A 17,181-nucleotide genomic window follows, 5' to 3' on the forward strand; every position below is an offset into this window, starting at 1 on the left:
CTGGATTTCAGGAAGGCCTTTGATACAGTGCCATGTAAAGGATTGATAGTAGTGATGATCGAGCATGCTCGGCCGAACACCTGTTTGGCTCGAGCATCTCGATGCTCAGCAAATGGCGGTACTAGGCCGAGTACTGCATGTGCTCAAGCGCCATGCTCGAGTCTCCTCCCTGCACGTTTCTTGGCTGCAATGCAGCCATTAAACCTGCAGGTAAGTATTGCCCTCACTGTAATGCCATTAGCCATGTTGGCTACTGGCATTACAGTGATTGGCTGGCCGGAATGCGTCATCGGGTGCTATATAGCACCCGATGACGCATGATCGGCTCATTCGTATTTAGGGAGAGCTGAGGATAGGAAGGGACAGAGAGTGTAGGGAGTGTAATTAAATATTTTTTTTGTACAAAAATGTTTCAGAGACACAAAAGTCTTTGTATGGCAGCAGCAATATATGTTTGTACTGCAACCTGCGCAAAATTGCTCAGTGTTAGGAAGAGCTGTGCATAGGAAGGGACAGACAGTGTAGTAAGTGTAATAGGAAGATTTTTATACAGAAAACTTTTCAGAGACCCAAAAGTCCTTTTAAGGACTAGTGTGTGTGGCATCAGCAATATATATTTTTAGCGCATTCTGCACTTAATACCATGTAATAGACCGCTGTGGAAAGTTTAATTATTTGCGCCAAATCTCCTGTATAAAGTGTGCGCATCCCTAAAATATCAGTTACATTCAGTGTACTATTTCCGTAAACGGTGTCTGCTGTGGACAGTTAAATTATCCGCGCCACATCTCCTTTTTAAAGTGTGTGCATCCCTAAAATATCTGTGACATCCAGTGTACCTTTTTCCTTAGACACTGCGAACAGTGACATTAACTGTGGTACTTGTCCTGTGTTTCCTAATCACAAATACCTTTGTAAATTTTTTTTAGCATACACTTCCAAATTCTACGCTACTGTACGTGTGACATACTTTTAAGCATATGCCACATTTAAAATGAAGAACGCGAGCAGTAAGGGAGGGGAAGTGGCTGTGATGCTGATGGGGCAGGCAGAGGCCGTGGTCCTGGGTGCAGAGAAACTGTGCTGCTGCCAGAGCACAAGAAAAACAATCATCCACAATACAAAGCTTCATGTTCCAGTTTGCAGGGCGGCGCAGGACACCACTATTGAAGTCAAACCAGTGCGACCAGGTGGTCGGTTGGATTGCAGATAATGCTTCCAGTCGGTTAAGCAGTACACTGTCTTCCACCAAGTCAGTCTCAGTAGCCAGGAGTCTGCTCCACACAATCCTCACCCTGATCCTCCTTCCGCCCACCATGAACAGTCTGACCAAACAAGTGATCCCACACTCGGATATTCCGAGGACCTCTTTTCATCGCCATTACTTGATTTGGCCCTCTCGCCGAGCACACTTGAAGAGGGACATGAGATATTGTGCCCCAATTCCCAACCTCTTGAGCATCCACAGTCACAAGAACATTGCGGTGGGGAACGGCAATTAGTGCTTAATGAGGTGGATGATGATGAGACACGGATGCCAATGAGTCAACCGCAATTACTGCCTCAAGAGGTTGATGAAGAGAATGAGACACAGTTGTCAATCACTGGGGTTGCTGTTAGGTCAACAAATCAGGAGGATGATCAGAGTGAGAAAGTGGAAGAGGAGGTGGTGAAAGATGAGCTCACTGACCTAACCTGAGAAGGTGGAAACCCAAGCAAGGATAGCAGTACAAAGGGGGAGGAATCTGCAACACCGCAACAGGCTGGAAGAGGCAGTGGGGTGCCAAATGGAGAAGGCGGGCCACACCAAACAGGCCTGCAACTGTTCCACGGAGAACCCCCTTGAGGAAATCTCCCTTTTCCAAGGGGTAGATGTTCTGCAGTATGGCGCTTTTTTGAGGAAAGTGCGGACGACAAAAGAATAGTAGTTTGCAACCTGTGCCATGCTAAAATGAGCCGGGGCGTGACCACTAGAAACCTCATCACCATCAGCATGATCCGCCACATGGCATCCAAGCACCGTAATAAGTAGGACGAATGCCTGGGTCCACAATCTGTGTCTGCGGGTCACGCCACTGCCTCCTCTTACCCTATGTAACATGCTGGCCAATCCTCTGTCGAAGGTGCAGGCCCGGATGCCTCCCGCCTTGCACCATCAGCGACCACATCCACTTCCGTGGCCTAGCGCAGCGTCCAAATGTCCTTACCCCAGGCCTATGAACGCAGGCGGAACAAAAACAGCCACCCACCCACAGGCCATAGCACTAAATGCGCAGCTTTCCAAATTATAGGCCCTGGAAATGTTGCCATTTAGGCTTGTGGACACTGAGGAGTTCCGCAGCCTGATGTGGGTGGCTGTCCGGCGTTATGCAGTCCCCAGCCGCCACTATTTTTCAAGGTGTGCCGTGCCCGCCTTACTCCAACATGTGTCTTCTAACATCACACGTGCCCTGACCAATGCAGTTACTGGGAAGATCCACTTAACCACAGGCACATGGACAAGTGCATTCAGTCAGGGATCCTACATTTCCCTGATGGCACACTGGGTGAATGTTGTGGAGTCCGGGAGAGAGTTATACCCTGGGCTGGCACAGGTACTACCGCCGCCAAGGATTGCGGGCCCTACATCAAACTGGGTTTCCGCCAGCACCTACATTAGTGGCTCCAAACCCCACTTCTCCTCCTCCGCCTCCTCCTCCACTTCCACCTCCGATTTATCCACGTGCTGCACCAGTCAGTCATCAGTTGGTAGCTGGAAGCAGTGTAGCACTGCAGCGGGGAAGCCGCAACAGGCCGCGCTGAAGCTGATTTGCTTAGGGAACAAACAGCATACCGCCGCAGAGCTGTGGCAAGGGATATAAGACCCGACTGAGCTGTGGCTCTCGCAACTCACCCTACAACCAGGCATGGTTGTGTCTGATAATGGCCGTAACTTGGTCGCAGCTTTGGAGCTCGGCAAGCTCAGACACATCCCATGCCTAGCCCACGTGTTCAAACTTGTGGGTCAGCGGTTTCTCAAAACCTACCCCAATTTGCCTGAGCTACTGGTGAATGTGCGCCTCATGTGTGCACATTTACGCAAGTCATCGACAGCTTCAGCTGGTCTGTCAAGGTTGCAGCAGCGCTTGAAATTGCCAGCTCACCGGCTGTTGTGCGACGTGAGCACATGCTGGAGCTCCACTTTCCACATGTTGGCCATGCTTTGTGAACAGCAGAGGGCAGTAGTGGAATACCAGCTGCAACATGGTCATCACCTTTCCAGTCAGCTTCCACTATTCATAAGCGAGGAGTGGGCATGGATGTCTGACCTCTGTAGAGGAATCAACACAGCTATTATCAACGTAACCATCCCACTTCTGTGTCTAGTCAAACGCTCGCTGCTCCCAATTAAGGATGACGCTTTGCATGTGGAAGAGGTGAAAATGGGGGAAGACATTACACAGGGTGATAGCCAGACCACTCTCAGTTAGTCTTCTCAGCGCAATTTGGATGGCGATGATGTTGAGGAGGAGGAGGGGCAGGAGATGGTTGCCTCTGCTACAGAGGGTAGTACCCATGATAGTTGAATTCAATTTATTCAGCATGGGTGGGCAGAAGAGGAGGAAGAGGAGATTGAGAGTGATCCTTCTAATGACGACAGCGAAGTCTTGCCTGTTGGAACTCTGGCACACATGGCTGACTTCATGTTAGGCTGCCTTTCCCACGACCCGCACGTTATATATGCATTTTAGACATCACGGATCACTGGTTGTTCACCCTTCTTGACCCCCTCTACAAAGAGAACTTCTCATCTCTAATTCTTTTGGTGGAGAGGACAAGCACAACGGTGCAATACCAGAAGATCCTTATTGAGAAATTGCTCCAAAAATGTCCTTCTGACAACGCTGGCGGCAGAGTCCGTAGTTACTTGGCCAACCGAGAAGGGGGGGGGGGGACACACAGCAGTACCAACAGAGGCAGGGTAACACTATCCAAAGCCTGAGACAGTTTCATGACACCCTGCCAGCACCCTCACCCTGATGTTTGGCCTAGTGTCATAAGGAGGGAATATTTTTGGAAGATGCTGAAGGAGTACATAGCAGACTGTGTCAGTGTTCTCAATGATCCCTCAGTGCCTTATAACTACTGGGTGTCCAAGCTGGACACGTGGCACGAACTGGCGCTCTATGCCTTGGAGGTGCTGGCCTGCCCTGCTGCAAGCGTTTTGTCTAGGCGGGTATTAAGTGCTGCTTGTGGCATTACTGAAAATGATGACAGGTTGACTCTTATAAAAATAAACAAGGCCTGGATTGACCATGACTTCTCGACTCCACCAAAGGAAAACTGAAAAACATAAAGGAACTTTAAATGTGTTGTTTATAATGTACTGAATACACTGTATTCCCATGCACCCCTTCCACCACAAACAAGGGTATATGGTTGAATCTTCCTTTTCTCATCCTTCTCCTCTTTCATCATATCAACACATGCTTATTTGTTGCATATAATGCCCTTGCTTATATGCCCTTTGCATATAATGTTTTACAGCATCAACTCACCAGCAGGCCCTTGCATATAATTTTTTAGAGGGTTAGCTCACTAGCAGGCCCTCGCATATAATGTTTTACAGGGTCATCTCACCAGCAGGCCCTCGCATATACATTTTTAGAGGGTCAGCTCACCAGCAGGCCCTCGCATATAATGTTCTACAAGGTCAGCTCACCAGCAGGCCTTCACCTACAATCTTTTACAGGGTCAGCTCACCTGAAGGCCCTCACATACAACCTTTTAGAAGGTCACCTTAACAGCAGGCTCACAATTAAAATCTTTTAAAGGATCAGCTCACCAGCAGTCCAGCACCTAAAATCTTTTACAGGGTCAGCTCACCAGCAGGACCGCACCTCAAATATTTTACAGGGTCAAGTCACCTGAAGGCTCTCGCATATAATGTTTTAGTGAGTTTTAGGCTCTCGCATATAATGTTTTCAGGTCCTCATCTGCAACCTTTTAGAGGGTCAGCTCACCAGCAGGCCCACACTTAAATTTTTTTACAGGGTCAGCTCACCAGCAGGCCCACACCTAAAATCTTTTACAGGGTCAGCTCACCAGCAGGCCCTTGCATATAATTTTTTACAGGGTCAACTCACCAGCAGGCCTTCACCTACAATCTTTTGCAGGGTCAGCTTACCAGCAGGCCCACACCTAGAATCTTTTACAGTGTCAGATCACCTTTAAGACCTCACCTAATTATACCTAATAGGTATTTTGCGCGCATGCTGCCATGCTTGGATGTGGTAGCCGTAGATTTTTCTCAGGATCCCTCTTCGGAATCGAATCATGATTCCCCCGTTACCCATAGTCTACATGGTTTGGGTTGAAAATAACATAGAAAGTTGATAGGGCAGACATCTGAATGGATCGTCGCCGCCACGGGGACGTGTGGTCGGCCCCAGGTTATCTAGAGTCAACAAAGCGGCAGCAGGCCCTCACACATAATGTTTTAGATAGTCAGATCAGCATGCACTTTTTACAAATGTTTTTCACCAGCAGGCCATCAATCATTATTTTTCAAGGGTGTGTATGTTGCCCTCCTTTATGTGTAACAAAGGGTGTATTGTAGTGCCGTTTCCTTTAAATTTTTCGTAGCCCTTTTACTTAGTGTATAGGCTTTATGAGTGTAGGAGTCCCACTACCTGAACAATTGCTCCACAATGTCAATGAGGCCCTCCGTTATGTGATATTCAGAATGTATCGGAGTGCCTCTTCCTTGTATTTTTTGGTAGCACTTGCACTTTATATACAAGTAAATCTACAGGAAAGAATGTTTCCTAGCAATTTTACCTCTAAAATCGATTTTATCTTCGGTTTGGTGCGTATTATTGTCAGTCTGTAAAAGTGGCATACTACTACGAACAAAATCGTTCCCAGCAGCAACCTTGGAGTCTCAGACGGTCATGGTCTTACCTTCTTGCTGTTCTCCTTCGTTTGACATGTGCTGGCGGCCATCTTGGTTTCTGGGTTTCTTGTAGCCTCCCACCCTGCGGCTTCTCCTTCCCACTGGGAGGAGCTGGATGCCTAGCTCATATATATAGGAGGTCTGTGGCTTCAGTTCCTTGCTTGGTCCTCCTGTGTTCACATGCTTCTAAGACTGCTGCTGCTTCTGGTTCCTGATCCTGGCTTCGTCTGACTACCCTTCTGGTTCCTGATCCTGGCTTCGTCTGACTACCCTTCTGGTTCCTGATCCTGGCTTCGTCTGACTACCCTGCTGGTTCCTGGATCCAGGCTTCATCTGACTACCCTGCTGGTTCATGATCCTGGCTTCGTCTGACTACCCTTCTGGTTCCTGACCTCTGGCTTCGCAAGACCCTGCTTCGGTTTAGCCATCCGTTTGGACTTTTGCCTTACAGCTTGGTTTTCAATAAAGCCTTCTTATTTCCACATATCTCTTGTTGTACGTCTGGTTCATGGTTCCATGACACAGACGCATCCAGACATCCTCCCCATGCTGTTCCCAAACCATTTTGGTGGCGTTTCCATCAATTTCTGACCTTTTCCTTTGAACAATGCACCCTCCCCTCTTCAGAGCAGGGGGTGCTTGGTGTAATGCTCGGGTTCTCCCATTGACTTTCATTATACTTGGGTGCTCGGTTGAGCACCCGAGCATCCCAATGTGCTGGACCCGAGCCCCCAAGCACCCAAGCAATATGGTGCTCTATCAACACTAGTTGATAGCTGAGTTACTGAAATTGGACTGGCTAATTCTTTTGACGTGCAGTAGGACAGATATGAGAGTGTCAAAGTTAATAGGGGTGCCATTGGAGAAGATAGGAGTAGCTGAGTTTAGCTTGTTTGCTAATGACACAAAGGTGCACAATGGATTTCACTAGGGTTGAGAAAATCTAAGTATCCAAAATGGGCTTTGATTAGAACTTTAGGAAATATTAGATTTTCTGCAAAGCCGAATTTCCTTGTGCTTCGTGGTGATTAATACATTTTTTCCAGAAATGGTGATTTAAAAAAATGCATGCTCGCCCCATCTATTTTAGTGTGAAGATGCAGCTGCAGCCATCTTGAGTGATGATCCCAGGCGAAATCACGTGTGCAGTGACGTATGACATCACCACGCCAGCCATCGTGATGATGTCATAAAAACACTGTGTGAGATTGTGTGTGTTGTCTTCAATCAAGATGGCCACGGTAGCCTCCTAGCGCTCAAATGGATAAGGTGAGTATTATTAATATCATTTTTACCCTTACTATTATTCTTAGATATAACCGATTGAAGGAGTAAGGTAAGTAAATATAATTTAATTTAGAAAAAATATATACTACAATAGTACAAAAATACTAAATTTTATTAAGAAAATCACAAAAGACACATGATCAGCACTGGTCACAAATAAGACAATACATACAGGTTACAATACATGTTAAAAACCAAGTGAACCGATGGTGGGCTGCCAATACATATATCTAAGGTAAAGTGCGAGTGCATAATTGTACCCAAAAGGTCATAAGTAGTGGACATGTAGTATCCAAAAGCTATAGCTATTAGACACCACAAATATCCACATGTATATATGTGTCAAAATTAGCCACAAGCCGGTGTAAATGTATACACCAAAAGTTATCAAGATTAGGGCAATACCAAAGATCACAATTGTATTTGACACATGATGGAAACTATTGTATATACTGACCAATTGGTTCAATTGTATCGTGCAGCAATACCACCGGTCCACTCCCCAACGCACGTTTCGCGTACAGCTTTTTCAAGGGGTATTGGTTGGCAAAGAGGAGGGTCATCCATAAATAGGTCAGGTGGATACATTTGATTGGTTGTTGGACTAGTGTTTAATTGCATTTGGGGCTCACCTGGGTATTATCACATGGCGGACTTTGCTGGAGCCTGGCCCCTCAGCCGCATGCCACCACATCCGGTGACGCCGCGCCGGTCCAGAGGAAGGCAGTCACACACATCCTGTGCGACACGCGTCACTCTGGAGCGGCCGGCGGCACACGAATGCGGCCCATGCGCAGATCACCAAACATCCCTATTCCGCCATATTAGATAAGGGCACATGACATACCATACAGATATATCAGAAAATCAGATTGTTTTACATGAAATAATGACATCTTATCATATATACACCATAATAGGCACAGTTGTTACTATAACAGGCACAGTTGTTATCCTGAGGCATGAACACATATATACTGACAATCCACATCCAATATTTGTCAGTCTATCAATGTGTATATACACGTGCACAGAACCTCATCTCAATTCAACTTCAATGTATATGCATATATATATATATATATGTTTGTCAGGCGACAATACCCGAAGTGCACTTGCACTAAACAGATATTGTACATCTGACCACAATAGTCATACACATCGAGTAACATTTAGTTCGATATGTTATACTATGGTGGTGACGCATGCGCAGGAGAGAGCAAGGACCAGGCCTATGCCAAATGCTGTGAAAAGCAAGTGATGAGAAATTATTATATATGAAGACAAAAAATTATTCTTAGATGCCAAGTTCAGAGAGGAACATGACATCTGAGAGGTTCAATGACGGAGTGCAGGGCTCTCGCTGTTCCCTGCCATTGCACCTGTTACTTACAAAGCACTTAATGACAAAGTAATATGTCACAAAGCAAATTTATTTTTGAAATTCGGTGAAGCAGCCAAATCAAAATTTTCAAAACTTCGCTCAACACTAGATTTCACTTTCCTGAAAGTTTTTACAACATAGAAAATGATTTGGCTTTATTTGATAAATAGTCAACACAAGGGAAACTTCTGTTTACTGTTTCCAAATGTATCTAGAAAAAAAGAATTCCTTGTGTAAGTCTTGTATCTGCAGTTCTGTATTTAAGTGAATAGAAGATGAGCTGCAGTAGATCTACATTGCAAATATATGGACAGATGCTTCTGGTTCCATCCACTGCTATGTTTCTGCTGATCGGTATGCGGGGTGGGCGACAAGTATCCAAAAGGTGGAAAATTTCTTTTAAAGGGGTATTCCAACCACATGATACATACCAATCTCAATAATAAATTTAACAGGCTGTAAACTGTTGATAATATTAGTATATTTTGTATTTATGACAAATTGTGACACTGAGTCACAAACTTTGTATATAGTGTTCTTTACATTTCATTTTATTCAAACATACTCTGTATGTCATTATTATTGTATATATGCATAGACAAAAAAAATATTTTCTTAAGCCTCGTTCACACTTTAGCGAATGACAGAAGTGTGCTTTATGTGTTCTCCATGGACAGATTTTAATGTGTTTGTTAACACATCAGTCGTTTTCCACTGACCACCAAAATCCCTGAGACATGTACCACTGTGGTCGGTGATGTGGACCAAACACGCCCATTAAAGTCTATAGGTCCACGAAAAACCACAGATACAAAATGGATGGCATCTGTGTTCTGTCATAAGGTTTACGGACCACTGGTGGGAGATGCTCTGGAAATAAATTTTTAGTCCCAGCGGTGTCTTTAGAATACGGATGACAGATGGAGGGGGAAAAACTGACACACAGAGTAAACTCAGATTCTTTGTGGATATCTTCACAGAAAAAAAATGAACAGATTTTGCATGGATGTGAAATGGACATGGAAATGTAAACAAGGCCTAAGTTTACAAAACAAAAAGTGTCTTCATATAGAAAATTCCAGAATTCTCATTGGACCTAATTAAAGTAGGAATTGAAAGAATGTATGTCTCCAGTAGAATATTCAGCACTATAATGAGAATATTTCACTTCTATTTCCATAATTCCTACTGATATTCGCATGTCATCTTTAATTTGAGTAAGAAAAAATCAATGTCCTCTTTTACATATGCAAATTAATCTTTGTTTTCTTATTGCTTAAACAGATTGCAATAATATACTAAAACTTTGGTTAAATATGCTGTTCGGCTTGAAAGATACATGTTTACAAAAAATAAAAAACCTAAACAGTTATAAGATTTTAAGAATATTAAAATAAAGAAGACCCTTTTATGCACATCATCAGGTATTGTCTAGCCACATAAAAAGTTGTTCTGATGTGTTCCAAACTGAAATTAATTGAACTCACTAATAAATTAGAATTATGAAAGTTCCACTTATGGCCCAATTTCAGTACTGGTCCTGGTAGCCCCACTTCTGCATTTTCCTAACCAAAGCTTAAAGTTCTTCTCTCCCTGTATAGGTGACTTACTTAGTGGAAAATCTCAACTTAAGAAATATTAAACAAAAATTGTATGTGCCCCTGGACAATACTACAATATTCATCAGAAAGAGGGCTCAATCACATTCCATTGCACAAATAATAATAATAATAATAATAATACCATTTATTTATATAGTGCCACCATATTCTGCAGCGCTTTGCAAATTCATAGGGTTCATGTACAAAACAAAAGTAACTAGCTAATATGCAACTGAAACACTAGGAGTCAGGGCCCTGCTCGCAAGAGCTTACAGTCCATGAACAAATGAAGCCCTAGGGTCCTACTCTAGCTGATCTATGAAACAGATAGGGCTTAGGGCTACTTCCAATGTCATTCTCTAAGTGCACCCCTCATAGTCTTCACCTTTTAACCCATATACAGGTATCTATTCTCTGTTTCAGAGGAACCACCAAGCCACTACATCTTGAAGTAGTCTATGTTCAATAACAGCTGACTTAGGTGGGTCAAGAGACACCAGTGTGTGGCACCAAAGGGGACAGGCAGAATCATAGTGGACAAGCTAAGGTCAGTCAAAGGTCAGTTTAGACATTTTAGGAGCAATAAGGTAAATGGTCAGAGATGAAGCACAGACAATAAGATGATAAACACCTTTGCAGGATATAACAAGGTAACTTTATTATTGATATTGCTCAGTTATCCTGCCATAATAGAAGGAACGTGAAATACTGGGAAGACTAACAACAGACTAGGGCAGATTACAATGTACACGTATTAACCCTTTAAAAGCCAGAGTGAGTTTATTATGTGTGTGTGTGTGCACTCTATGGGCAGAGATGACTGCAAGGCAGAGGCGTCCTAGTGTGGAGTGGACCTGCCAAACACTACTTCAGTGGCCATATCTGCTGGAAAGGAGCAGAAAGTGGCTGATAGACACAGATAGCCAGAGACACAGGATGGAGTGAAAAATGAGTATTCCAGCTGCCCTGCCATCTTCCTTTTCCTTCTTTTTCTTGAGTTCCATTTTAAAAATGTCAATACATAGATTTATTTTTTCAGGATTAGCATACAGGAGATGAGAAAACAAATAAGGTAATTTTTTTGTGTTTAAAAAGTCAATGTTGCACTTGCATATGTATCACGGCTAAACAAGGAATAGCAAATGGAGTAGGAATATAGCAATGATCTGTAAAACCATGCAATAGAATCACTATAAAGTCTCATGAATACAGCAGGGAACTTTTCTGGAGGTTGTGAGGCTGTGACAGGCCTCATGGTTGTTAGGAGAGATATATGGCATTATTTGCTGGGTCTTCCCCAGAATCACCAGGTCTGTAGAAAGACCAGGTGCAGTAATCACCTGGGGATAAAGGAATCCTCAGAGTGAGAGGGGGTGGGGACTTGCACACAGAAGGCTGGAGTGGCTCTGTGTGGTCTGAGCTGGGAGGGCTGAGAGACCACTATCCCACAAGAGACCCTGGTGTGGGAGCAGCCTGGAGGCTGCTGGAGGTTGGGCTGGGATAGCCGCATCTCATCACGGGTGTGAACTGTGGTACGCTTTAGGTGAGTCAGGGAAACCTATGTGTTTAGATGGGGCCCAGATGGGCAAGGTATTTTATTTTGGCTTTGTGTGTTTTTCTTTATGCCGTGTGCCACAATAAAGCACAGTTTGGCCCCTAAGTCCTGGAGTCTGTGAACTAGTGTGTGATTGCAACCCCCGGAAAAAAGAGCTAATCCCCCACAAGGTACATAAACTTAGTAGTGACTTAGTAATACAGAGTAAAGATGAGTGAACTAGTTCATAATGAACTGGGCTTGTTACAAACTTTGCATTTTTTTGGAATGACAGACAAACCTGAACCTTTTCAGATTTGTTTTGGACGAATCCAGGAAAACTATGCATTGTGCCAATTTACTGAACATATTGGTGGGAAAAAAGCACTGGGGAGGAAGAAGAAGGGTTCTCAAGTGACCCTGAAAGGAAGGGAGGGGGGCTTTCCAATCAGTGCTGCAGCAGGCAGGGAGGTGCCCTAGCAGAATGAGCAGAACGTCATTCTGTGCTGGGCTGTGAATAAGGGTGGTTTGGTCTTACAATGTCTGCCAGGAAAAGGATCTTAGAGAGTCAGTACCAGTCAAAAATCACAATCAAGCTTGTATTCTACTGCCAGGGACAGTGAAGGGAAAGGTTAGAATTACAAAGAAGAACAATTGTGTGTGTAGAATAGGGACAGGCAGGGAAAGCTGTCAGGGATGTGAGAAGTGAGGAACTGAGTCTGGCATTGCCTCCTAATAGAACTGCAACTGCTGTAAAGCTCAAAAGCTTGCAAAGCTTGTTTTTGTTTTTTGTTAGTTTTTTTGATGGGTAATGGAATAATTGCAAAATGTTTTAAAGTGTTCTACCATCGATTTAGCATTTTAAATCTCAGAGAAAACAGTTGAAATACTAGTTTGAACTCTGTGTCAGGGCATCTCACATATAGTAAATTAAATGTATTTGTTTATTTTGTTTTTGAAAACCATATGAAATGCAAAGGGTAGCAGGCGAAACATCAGTGATTGATAACGTAATATTAAGACAAAATCCACCTATTTCTGTCTCCACACAGTTTCAAATTTATTCGGGATGAGGGGATGGAATTTTTTAAAACCAGCATATAAGTGATCACTATACAGATACACATGGTGGCGCACAATAATAATGTGGTATTAGACAGCAGGCCTGAATCTGTTTCCATTTATATCTGTCTCCACAAGGTTGCATTTTTTTGGGGGGTTGTTGAATTTCTTAAAACCAGCATATACGTGATCAGTACACCAATACACAGGGTAGCGCACAACATTATCTGTTAATAATAACGTGATATTAGGAGGCAGACCTCAATCATCCGATTCCATTTATTTCTGTCTCCAAACTGTTGCAATTTTCTTTGGGGGGTTGTTGAATTTCTTAAAACCAGCATATACGTGATCAGTACACCAATACACAGGGTAGCGCACAACATTATCTGTTAATGATAACGTGATATTAGGTGGCAGACCTCAATCATCCGATTCCATTTATTTCTGTCTCCAAACTGTTGCAATTTTCTTTGGGGGGTTGTTGAATTTCTTAAAACTAGCATATAAGTGATTACTATACCAATACAGAGGGTAGCACACAATATCATCTATGCGTGATAACGTAATATAAAGCGTCAGGTCTCAATCATCCGTCTCCACATGGTTGCAATTTTTTGGGGGGTTGTTAAATTTAACACAACCAGCATATATGTGATCACTACACCAATACACTTAGTAGCGCACAAATTTATTGGTGACTGATAACGCGATAATAGGCTGCAGTAATTCTTTGTCGCACTCCATAGAACTTGCTGTAAGTAGGGTTCCAACCCCGTTTGTAATAATCAATACAACTACAGCATGAGACTTTTTTTGTCTTGATAGTAGAGATTTTTTTTATTTTTTATTTTTACATGCTGTAATAATCATATGTGTTAAGTTTCGGCACACAGGCCTTCTTCAGACTCTATGCCGCAGTGATGTAGGAAGAGAAGGAAAGACGCAGTAATAAGTAGAATGTGAAATCACATGTCTGAAGGAAAGCTTTCCTTCAGACATGTGATTTCACATTCTACTTATTACTGCATCTTCCATTCTCTTCCTACATCACTGTGGCATAGAGTTTGAAGAATGCCTGAGTGCTGAAACATGTTAACCACTTCAGCCCCGCTAGCTGAAACCCCCTTCATGACCAGAGCACTTTTTACACTTCGGCACTACACTACTTTCACCGTTTATCGCTCAGTCATGCAACTTACCACCCAAATGAATTTTACCTCCTTTTCTTCTCACTAATAGAGCTTTCATTTGGTGGTATTTTATTGCTGCTGACATTTTTACTTTTTTTGTTATTAATCAAAATGTAACGATTTTTTTGCAAAAAAATGAAATTTTTCACTTTCAGCTGTAAAATTTTGCAAAAAAAACGACATCCATATATAAATTTTTCGCCAAATTTATTGTTCTACATTAGAGTTGAGCGAACACCTGGATGTTCGGGTTCGAGAAGTTCGGCCGAACATCCCGGAAATGTTCGGGTTCGGGATCCGAACCCGATCCGAACTTCGTCCCGAACCCGAACCCCATTGAAGTCAATGGGGACCCGAACTTTTCGGCACTAAAAAGGCTGTAAAACAGCCCAGGAAAGAGCTAGAGGGCTGCAAAAGGCAGCAACATGTAGGTAAATCCCCTGCAAACAAATGTGGATAGGGAAATGAATTAAAATAAAAATTAAATAAATAAAAATTAACCAAAATCAATTGGAGAGAGGTTCCATAGCAGAGAATCTGGCTTCCCGTCACCCACCACTGGAACAGTCCATTCTCAGATATTTAGGCCCCGGCACCCAGGCAGAGGAGAGAGGTCCCGTAACAGAGAATCTGTCTTCATGTCAGCAGAGAATTAGTCTGCATGTCATAGCAGAGAATGAGGCTTCACGTCAGCCACCACTGCAACAGTCCATTGGCATATATTTAGGCCCAGCACCCAGGCAGAGGAGGGAGGTCCCGTAACAGAGAATCTGGCTTCATGTCAGCAGAGAATTAGTCTGCATGTCATAGCAGAGAATGAGGCTTCACGTCAGCCACCACTGCAACAGTCCATTGGCATATATTTAGGCCCAGCACACACACAGGCAGAGGAGAGAGGTCCCGTAACAGACAATCTGGCTTCATGTCAGCAGAGAATTAGTCTGCATGTCATAGCAGAGAATGAGGCTTCACGTCAGCCACCACTGCAACAGTCCATTGGCATATATTTAGGCCCAGCACACACACAGGCAGAGGAGAGAGGTCCCGTAACAGAGAATCTGTCTTCATGTCAGCAGAGAATTAGTCTGCATGTCATAGCAGAGAATCAGGCTTCACGTCACCCACCACTGCAACAGTCCATTGGCATATATTCAGGCCCAGCACCCAGGCAGAGGAGGGAGGTCCCGTAACAGAGAATCTGTCTTCATGTCAGCAGAGAATTAGTCTGCATGTCATAGCAGAGAATGAGGCTTCACGTCAGCCACCACTGCAACAGTCCATTGGCATATATTTAGGCCCAGCACACACACAGGCAGAGGAGAGAGGTCCCGTAACAGAGAATCTGTCTTCATGTCAGCAGAGAATTAGTCTGCATGTCATAGCAGAGAATGAGGCTTCACGTCAGCCACCACTGCAACAGTCCATTGGCATATATTTAGGCCCAGCACACACACAGGCAGAGGAGAGAGGTCCCGTAACAGACAATCTGGCTTCATGTCAGCAGAGAATTAGTCTGCATGTCATAGCAGAGAATGAGGCTTCACGTCACCCACCACTGCAACAGTCCATTGGCATATATTTAGGCCCAGCACCCAGGCAGAGGAGGGAGGTCCCGTAACAGAGAATCTGTCTTCATGTCAGCAGAGAATTAGTCTGCATGTCATAGCAGAGAATGAGGCTTCACGTCAGCCACCACTGCAACAGTCCATTGGCATATATTTAGGCCCAGCACACACACAGGCAGAGGAGAGAGGTCCCGTAACAGAGAATCTGGCTTCATGTCAGCAGAGAATCAGTCTGCATGTCATAGCAGAGAATCAGGCTTCACGTCAGCCACCACTGCAACAGTCCATTGTCATAAATTTAGGCCCAGCACCCAGGCAGAGGAGAGAGGTCCCGTAACAGAGAATCTGGCTTCATGTCAGCAGAGAATCAGTCTTCATATCATAGCAGAGAATCAGGCTTCACGTCACCCACCACTGTAAGAGTCAATTTTCATAAATTTAGGCCTAGCACACAGGCAGAGGAGAGAGGTCCCGTAACAGACAATCTGGCTTCATGTCAGCAGAGAATCAGTCTGCATGTCATAGCAGAGAATGAGGCTTCACGTCAGCCACCACTGCAACAGTCCATTGTCATAAATTTAGGCCCAGCACCCAGGCAGAGGAGAGAGGTCCCGTAACAGACAATCTGGCTTCATGTCAGCAGAGAATTAGTCTGCATGTCATAGCAGAGAATCAGGCTTCATGTCAGCCACCACTGCAACAGTCCATTGGCATATATTTAGGCCTAGCACACAGGCAGAGGAGAGGTTCATTCAACTTTGGGTAGCATCGCAATATAATGGTAAAATGAAAATAAAAATAGGATTGAATGAGGAAGTGCCCTGGAGTCCAATAATATATGGTTATGGGGAGGTAGTTAATGTCTAATCTGGACAAGGGACGGACAGGTCCTGTGGGATCCATGCCTGGTTCATTTTTATGAACGTCAGCTTGTCCACATTGGCTGTAGACAGGCGGCTGCGTTTGTCTGTAATGACGCCCCCTGCCGTGCTGAATACACGTTCAGACAAAACGCTGGCTGCCGGGCAGGCCAGCACCTCCAAGGCATAAAAGGCTAGCTCTGGCCACGTGGACAATTTAGAGACCCAGAAGTTGAATGGGGCCGAACCATCAGTCAGTACGTGGAGGGGTGTGCACACGTACTGTTCCACCATGTTAGTGAAATGTTGCCTCCTGCTAACACGTTGCGTATCAGGTGGTGGTGCAGTTAGCTGTGGCGTGTTGACAAAAGTTTTCCACATCTCTGCCATGCTAACCCTGCCCTCAGAGGAGCTGGCCGTGACACAGCTGCCTTGGCGACCTCTTGCTCCTCCTCTGCCTTGGCCTTGGGCTTCCACTTGTTCCCCTGTGACATTTGGGAATGCTCTCAGTAGCGCGTCTACCAACGTGCGCTTGTACTCGCGCATCTTCCTATCACGCTCCAGTGCAGGAAGTAAGGTGGGCACATTGTCTTTGTAGCGTGGATCCAGCAGGGTGGCAACCCAGTAGTCCGCACAGGTTAAAATGTGGGCAACTCTGCTGTCGTTGCGCAGGCACTGCAGCATGTAGTCGCTCATGTGTGCCAGGCTGCCCAGGGGTAAGGACAAGCTGTCCTCTGTGGGAGGCGTATCGTCATCGTCC

This window comes from Bufo gargarizans, chromosome 3 (genome assembly GCF_014858855.1).
Source record: "Bufo gargarizans isolate SCDJY-AF-19 chromosome 3, ASM1485885v1, whole genome shotgun sequence".
Classification (NCBI taxonomy): domain Eukaryota; kingdom Metazoa; phylum Chordata; class Amphibia; order Anura; family Bufonidae; genus Bufo; species Bufo gargarizans.